This window comes from Nannospalax galili, unplaced genomic scaffold (assembly GCF_000622305.1).
Source record: "Nannospalax galili isolate Female #2095 unplaced genomic scaffold, S.galili_v1.0 scaffold197, whole genome shotgun sequence".
Taxonomy (NCBI): Eukaryota; Metazoa; Chordata; class Mammalia; order Rodentia; family Spalacidae; genus Nannospalax; species Nannospalax galili.
In genome coordinates, this window is record NW_008339846.1 from 2,664,842 (window position 1) to 2,673,836 (window position 8,995).

Consider the following 8,995-nt stretch of genomic DNA (forward strand, 5'->3'; position numbering starts at 1 on the left):
ATAATGTATATTATAATCAGCATTATATATAAACATCAATAAATTTGATATGTGGATTATATATGTTATGCTTATAAAATATCTAACAATTAGCATATTACATAGCAACTTTATTCAATAGACTATGTTAATTGTAATAAATTTCACTTGAATACTAGGGATTTTGTTCTATACAGACTTTCCTTTAAGCATACCTTTCTTCTTAACAATGTAACTCTGAATAAATATATTAAATATAGTTATTTCATCATTGGAAACTTCTTTGTGACTATTGTAAATTTTAGCAGAACCTGGTTCTGGGAAAGGTCTCACAAGGCAAGCAGAGGCTGACATTCCTCCCTGAATTTTTGACTGAAGCAGGAACATGAATGGGGTTGGAGACAGCTGCTGGGGGTGAACCTCCAGGTACTTGAAAGGAAATCCTGAGCTGACAGAGATCTGCAAACCAAGCCATCCCCCAAAGCAAATTGCCTGCATGTATGTAAGTGCAACAAAGTCATGCTATGCCCATGGAGGCCAGAAGAGAACGTAGAGTCCCCTAGAACTTTTAATTGGATTTTTGTGATTTTCATACAATGTAGTTTGGTGACATTTAGATTCACTCCCTGCTACCCGCCTCCCCCTACTATCCCCGACCCATTTTGATGAATTCTCTCATATATATGATATGGCCTGTAGATTCTAATCATGTCCCTAAATGTCCTTCAGTGTGGATTCATTCACTGGGCCCACCAAGAGTCCTTAGGTTGGGTTGGGATTTCTTAACCCACTTCCCCATGACTATGTTGGGATTTTGGTTTGAGCTTGCATAAAACTTGTGCATGCTGTCACCACTGCTGTGAGTTCATATTAGTAACTGACCAGCTGGATGGAAGACTCCTTGTGGTCATCCACCCCCTTGCAATCTTTCTGCTTCCTCTTCTGCAATGATTCCTGAGCCTTGGGAGGCAGAGGCTTGAAATCGCAGGCTTCTTCAGGGATAAGTATGGCCTCTTCTCTGCATATTGGCTCGTTGCACATCTCTTTGTTATCACCATCTGCTACATAGGGAAACCTCAATGTGAAGCCTGAAACACTGAAACTGTTAGGAGAAAACACAGGCAGTTACCTATGAGATACAGGTACAGGAAAGGACTTTCTAAATCAGACATTAGTGGCTAAGGAATTCATGTCAACAATTGACAAATAGGACTTCATTAAACTAAAGGCAATGCACACAAAGGAAACAACGAACTGAGTGAAGAGGAAACCCACAGAGTGGGAGAAAATCTTTACCAGTTATTCCTCTGACAGTCAGGATTAATATCCAGAATATACAAAGACCTCACAAATCAAAGGACAAGAAAACAACCTAATTACAAAATTGGGTTATGGATCATAACAGAGAGCTCTTAAAAAAGAAATAATAACGGTGAGAAATACATTTTAAAAGTAAGCATTCAACATCCTCAGTAATTAGGGAAATGAAAATCCAAACCACTTTAAGATTTCATATAATCCCAGTCAGAATGGCTAAGATTAAGAGAACAAATGACACCAAATGCTGGTGTGGATGAGGGGAAAGGGAAATCCTCATCCACTCCTGGTGGGGTTACAAACTAGTGCAGCAACTGTGGAAATCAGTATGGATAACTCTTACAAAGCTTACAAAAATAAATATACCGTGTGGTCTGCTCAAAACCACTGCTTGCATAAACCCAGCAACTCATCCTTCTACAAAGACACTTGTACAGCCATGTGTGTTGTTGCTCTTGTCATAATAGCTAAGAAATGGAATCAACCTAAATGCTACTCAACTGATAAGTGGAAAATGAAAATGTGGTTCACTTACACAATGGAGTTCTACTCAGCAGTAAAGAAAGACGAAATCATAAAAGTTGCAGGTAAATGGGTGGAACTAGAAACTTTTATAGTAAGTGAAGTAACACAGACTCAGAAAAGCAAGTGATGTGTGTTCTCTCTCATATGTGGATCTTTGCTCCGAATCCCTTAATGTGAGTACATCCCAATGTAACTGCAGGAGCCAGGAAAATGGAAATGAACCGTGGGGATAAAGGTGAAGAAGGAGCTTGAGAGAGCAGGGTAGTAGGAGGAAGATGCTATTAAGTGGGAAATGGGGCAAAGGGGGGTACTTTAATTGCAGAGGGAGTAGTGAGAACCATATGGGGGTGAGAAGAGAGATAAATAATATTTAGATGGTATGAAAAACCAGAAAGAAATAGATTAGTTCAAAGTCTGAAAATACACATGTAATAAATATATGAGTACATGTATATAGCTGAAGTCTATAAAACAAAAACCACAGTGCCAGGCAGGAGAAATCCCCCTTGAGTTGTTGGTCAAGGTAGTTTAAGAGACTCTCCAAAATAAGGGGCCACAGGCCTTGATTATCTTCCAGAACTCAAAGGTAAGACCCTATTGCTGAAGAGAGGCCGTACTTTGGACATAGGAATTGCAGCAATGGAGCTGGAACTGACCTGGAAGCCTACTCCCTGAAGGCCAGCTCCCATGGAATCAGGGGATACTATACAAGCTGCCAAGGGAGAAGACCAATCAGTGGTTCTCTCCACTTCTGAAGCCTGATAAACAACAACGACTATCCCAGCAAAGTAATGCGGTTGGTGCAGTAGTGGCAATTTTTTCTTGGTGGTGCTCAACAGTTGTCTAATTGGAATTAAGGTCCACAAATTTGGAGGGAACTCATGTGTGGTACTGTAAACACAGCCAAATACACATGCCTGAAGAGGTCATAGATCCTGTAGAAAAAAATCTACTTTTGCCACATCCCTAGACCAATGTAATTTCCTACTTTATAATAAATCCGTATCTTCATATTCACCCCTCATCAAACAGCCTTCTTTTTGCAAGATGGAGACTATTACAGAGTTCTAGAACTGGTCATATTCAGAGAATGTGTGTCTGGGAGACGTTTAACCCTAAGTGACACATCGTCAATGCAACCCCACACATAGGATGAATGCATCTCTCAACTTTCACCAGAGGAGTTTCCAGATTGGCTTCTTTTCTACTCTCTGGTGTGTTCTTCTGACTGTTCTTGGCTGTGTTAGAATGTTCTACCAATGCAGACACCTTGACAAATTCCCTGTTTAAATTCTTCCCTTGGGCCACCAAAGATGCCTGAAAGTGATGGGTACATCTGAGGGTTACGATCTCCCTTGAACATTGCTCCCTCAAATCTTCCAACCACAGAACCTGTGTGAAAGAATCCAGCTACCTCAAAGTGTAAAGGGTGCCCTAACACCTGAGAGGTAAAGGGAGTAGCTAGAAAAATACTCCATTCCTCTTCAGCTCTATCTTTGATTACAGAAGAGAAAAGTACACTCCTTTCTCTTCAAAGAAGTTTAGCTATGGGGGAGGTATATTCCTGATCCAGTCCTAACACAGAGACACAGAACTAAGCATGCAGGTCAGCACCTGCTCAGGGGGTAAGTCCTTCATCAAACCAGGCCCCTCCCATCCAGAGTGAAGCTGTCACAGTATCTCACCCTCTTGTTGACTTTGGAGGGTCTCCTTGTGCCCACCAGTAACCATCTCACTTTATACACATCGCTCTCTATCTATAACAACCTCAGACTGCATCCCAGGGACAGCATTACTGCATTATGACGGCAGTCCTGTTGGGTGTGCTGTTGACATATCTGGAGAAATAGTTGAGGTCAAGTAATTTCATCTACACAAAATAATTTTACATGAAATTATGGTGTAATTTCTTGAGTAAACAGAGCTGGCAATTTTGACCTCATTTTTCTTTTCATTTTGACTGCCTGTAAAAAAACACTCAATATTTTTCTTATGCTATTTTCTTCTCTAACTTTCATTTTACAAAACAGTGATGTCACTCCATAGCCAAGAATGACTATCAAAGGAAAAAATAATTAAAAAAGAGACTGGAGAAAAGAATTTTTTTTATTTTTTAAAAATATTTTAATTTTTTAATTTTATGTGTAAGAGTGTATTGCCTGCATGTATGTAAGTGCACCCAAGTCGTACAATGCCATGAAGGTCAGAAGAGGGTGTTGGATCTGCTGGAACTGGAGTTACGGACAGTTGTTAGGCCTCATATGGGTACGTGGGTGCTGGGAACCAAATCTGGGTTCTCTGCAAGAATAGCCAGTGCTCTTAACCACTGAGCTATCTCTCCAGCCCCTCAAAAGCTTGTTTTTTTTTACAGGGTACCAATTGTAGCTCTTTTGGGATAACAATGAAGAAGTGTTAGCAATATATAATTTCAAATAGAAGAAAATGGAAAGAGGTAGAACGTGGGTTGAATGCCGCTGAGCCAGACACACAGAAGCCTCTGCTCCCAGACCAAGGTCCACCCATGTGCAGATCTGGCCCATCTTTCTCAGCTCACACCAGCACTGTCAGCAGAAACTGTCCAGCACCTGTGTCTGCCTGATGCCTTCACCTCCTAATGCAAACAAGTATACGCAGAGAGGAATCCCCAGGCAAATGGGTGTCTGCAAAGGGCAGGGCCTCCATAGTGGTGTATCAGCACTTTTTCATGACTCATCATCTTTTTGCCCTTTGATTGAAAAGTGTGTTTCATTTGCTGTGCATGATAAGGGCCCAGGTGTTTGGGGAGGTCACACCCCTTGGTGTCTTTTCCTTTCACTGACTTGCAGTGACACTGGTATTGTCATGTAGAGTCCAGAACATTTCTACTGTTAATGAAGAAACATGTCACTGGAGAGTGACACCAGTCCAGCTCATCCGAGGACAGGAAATGACTTGGGGCACCTTCATGCTGCCTTTCCAAGAGGGTCTAGTTGCTTCCGGGCAGAGGTCAAGGTCCACCTGTGGCTTCAGCAGCCCTGTTTACTCCTGCTGTGTTGCTCTGCTCCCACTGCCTACACACTTAGACAACACTGAGAAGACTTGTCCTTCCCAGACCCCACTCTGACCCTTCACTCATCTGTAGAACGGTCCTCCTTTTTACAGTGCTAGAGGCTGAGCCTGGGGCCATCTGCATGCTATGCACTGTGACACTGAGCCTGACACCCAGCCCCTGCTTTAGAAGTTTCTGTCGCTCTCGAAAACTTGCAGTATCGGGCAGTCACTTCATGATACAACTTACTCTCTTAGTCTTGTTCCTCCACTGCCGCAGCTGAACATGGGCAAGCCTGTGGGTACACACACTCAGTGGTCTCCAAACTGGAAAACTTCAGGAGGAGAGGGCAGGAGATGGGAGTGTGGGCTATGAGGCTCACACTGCAGCACAGTGACTGTCTGTCCCTCTGCAGTGATGGAGAATGCCAGCTAGGGCAGTGGCCTGCATGCTGGGGTGTTTGGGTTTGGAATCAGGAGTGCAATGGCAAGTTCCAAGCACAAAGGAATGCCTCATAATGATGGCTGAATTAAGAGTCCTTTTAATAACTGATGGTTGAGAGCAAGCTAATGCTAGAAAGAACTTTCAACCCCAAGGAGAAGCAGAGCAAGGTTTATAAAGCTTAAAAGTAAAGAGCTTTGACACTGTGTGTCATAGTAGCCCCAAGGCTCTGTTCATTCAGGAAATTATAAAAGGTGCTTTCGGTAAATGTGCCCTTATGTATGCATACGTGTGCTTGTGCCCATGTGTGTGTCTGTGTGTGCATGTGTGTCTCAGTGTGTATTCATGTATGTATCTCTGTGTATGTGTGGGTGAATCTCTGTGTGGATGTGTGTCTGTACATATGTGTATCTCTGCGTGTGTGTGTGCGTCTGTGCATGTGTCTATATGTGTGCATGTGTGTCTCCACGAGTCTGTGTCTATGCTCCTCTCAACACCATGAGAAAATGTAATTCACTGATGTCCAGGTTTGGGGTGCGAGTCAAACAAATCATTGTTTTCTCAGAGTTGGAGATAAAATGGGAAACTATAGTAACCAAAATAATGGTCCTGTGAAGAAAACGAGATGCTTTATGTCCCAACCGAAGGAATTCCAGAAGTTACTGCATTTTCAAATGAGCATTTTATTATTTTTTTATTTATTACTTTTATTTTATGTGTATGCGTGTATTGCCTGACTGTAGGTAAGTGCACCCATGTCGTGCAATGCCCATAGAAGTCAGAAGAGGCTGTCAGATCCCCTGGGACTGGAGTTATGGACAGTTGTTAGCTGCCATGTGGGTGCTGGGATTCGAACCCAGGTCTTCTGCAAGAACACCCAGTGTTCTTAACCACTGAGCCATCTCTCCAGCCCCTCAAATGAGCATTTTATTATTCTTAGTTTTAAACACCTGATCATGCATTGTGTATCTCAATGTCTACGGACATTGAAAGCCATAGAACAAATCACAGGCCACCTAGACTTACAACCCTGGAGAAGACAGATGTCGTCTTTGTTCCCCAGATGAAAGCTAAAGGTTGGTGCTACATCCATCGGGCTCTTAAGCCCAGGTTTCCTTGGTATCACTTCCTAACAGATGCTCAAACCACATAAAACACCTTGATCATCTTACTTCCTGCTTTCACCTCTGGACTCCGATGGATGTGGGACATGAGTGCTCTCGCAGCCTGTGGACTCATTCAGGTCATCTGCTCTTGGCCTCTTCGTGACTGCTTCCTCCGCCTCTGATTGACTGTCTTTCAGGAACCTGAGCTCCTGGTTGGTGACAACAAAGAGGCAGCGTCAAGCTTACTAAAATGTGAAACTCTCTAGGAAGTTTTTTTTCTGGGAAGAATAAATGTCCACTGTTGACTCAAGATGAATAATAGGTAAATGACTAAGGAAGGAATTAAATACACAATAATATTTACCTCCCCAAACGGCAGTGAGGCAGGAACGATGAGGAAATTCCCTCATTAATTAAACGGGAAGGAAAGTCGTTCATCAGTGGTGCTCACCTTATCCACCAGCGTCGAGGAAGCTCCAGCCAGTGCAAATAAAGGAGAAAATAAGTAAGAACAAAGTAGAAAAAGACAATTTCTAATGTGGAGGCTGTGGTGGTGGGTTGGTGATTGCACCGCCTAGCTTTAACTGTCAGCTTGACAACCTGGAATCAGCTGAGAAGGAGCCTGGACTGAAGAATTCTCTGGATCAGACTGGCCTATGGTCTGTCTATAGGGCATTGTTTTGATTGTTAATTGATGTAGGAAGGTCCGACCCACTGTGGGTGGCACCATTCCCTGGGCCTGGGCTGTATTAGAAAGCTATCTGAGCGTGAGCCTGTGTGAACCCTTTAGCATCATTCCTGCATTTTCTTGGCTCCGAGTGAGTTCTCTGCTTGAGGTAATGCTGTGTAAGATAGGAAGCAGGCCTGCCTCCAGTCCCTGCTTGAGCTCCTGTCCCAAACTCCCTCAGTGATGTGCTGTGACCTGGATGTAGCCTTTTTTAGATTGCTTTCGCTCAGTGTTTTAGCACAGCTTGGAAGCTAAACAGTGGTAGATGATGGATTGGCAATCTAAAAATCTATTTTAACTGCATATAGCTTTAGTAGTGCGCTTACTACAGAGAGACTGGTTTAAAGGTAGCAGCCATCTTAAAGGTCACAGTACAATCATGCACTGATGGTCAGCTTCCAAATCTGCTTCCAGAACATTCCCACTGTGGAGACCACCCCTGTACTATGCTTGCAACTTTTCTGTAAATGTAAAGTTAACCCTAACCCTAACCCAGAAACTAAGTGAAAAATGTCTAAGCCAGCACAAATGGTAAACGCAGAAGGAAAGCCCTGGTGGGCTAGGAGTCTGCCTTGAAAAACAAACAGAGGGCTCGGAGGTCTCTGCCTAGCTAATGAATTAGTCAAGTGAGAACTGAACAGCAAATTCATCCTCCCTGATGTTCCTGGGTTTTAAACACTGAGAGAAAAGGTTCATTGACTGGAACGTAAGGAAAACATTTTTGAAAACCAGGAATGATTGCCAATATGGCAACATGAGGCTTCCTTGGAGACAATGTGGTTCCAAAGAATCCACGTCCAGCTTGTCACCGTCTGCAGTGGTGGAGCACAAGCACTTGCTCGTTTGTGTTGCCAATTGTCGAAGAGAAAACAGGAAAGAAGGTTCAGATTGCACGATACTGCTGGCTCCGTGCCTGTCCTAGAAATTAAGGCCATCTCAGCCAGTTGTCGTGGTACTAGGGAAGTTGAGACAGGAGGATTGCTGCAAGTTCTAAGCCAGCCTTGTTGCAAAGTAAGACCTTGGTTGATACTCTCCCCCAGATTCATCACTCTGGGAACATTTTGTTTTAAGGTTTTAAAAGGTAAAAGAAAGTGAAAGAGGACTCTGACTTGCTCCATAAATTTTTAATTGCTTTCATTTCAGTTAAACTCTGTGGGATACCTTATATGCATTTCTCACGTGCAAAGCGTCTGCAGGGGATGGAGTCTCAAAAGCAAATCACAGAGTGTTCTGAGGAAGTCAAAGTCTGCCGAGTTCACAGTGCTTGAATGAGACCAAGCTTCCTTATCACGAGCTTCCCTGTAGTTATACCTGTTCCCAGACATAAACTATGACAGGCAGCCGCCCTCTGAGTGGTGCTTGGTCTCCCTGAAGTGTTTGCACCCCTTCTCCTGAGTGTTCGGGGGTACAGAAATGCCACCCTGTGCCAAGTTAAACAGTGACAAGGGCATGATTAAAAGTTGTCAGAAGTGCTGTTCATCATGGAAAACAAAGTGAGGGGACAAGTTGCTTTCTAAGACCCATGAGCTTCCAGACTGGAGCGAAGATGGACTTGTTGCTCAGTGTATTAGTCAGGGTTCTCCAAAGAAACAGAACCAGTAGAATAAATATGTATAGGGATTTATCAGCTTAGCTCACAGGATAGAGTCCGAGTAGTCCAACAATGGCTGCACCACACTGGAGAGGCTGAGAATCTGTAGTCGCTCAGTCCACAAGGCTGGGTGTCTCAGTAGTCCCAATCCGGTGCTGAAGGTCTGACAAATTCCAAAATATCAGCTAGTCTTCAGTCTACAGCAGCAAGACGAACTCACCAGCGAGAGAGAAGGCAAGCCGCAAAAAGCCTGGCATTCTCCTCTGCCTTGGCCTTTTATA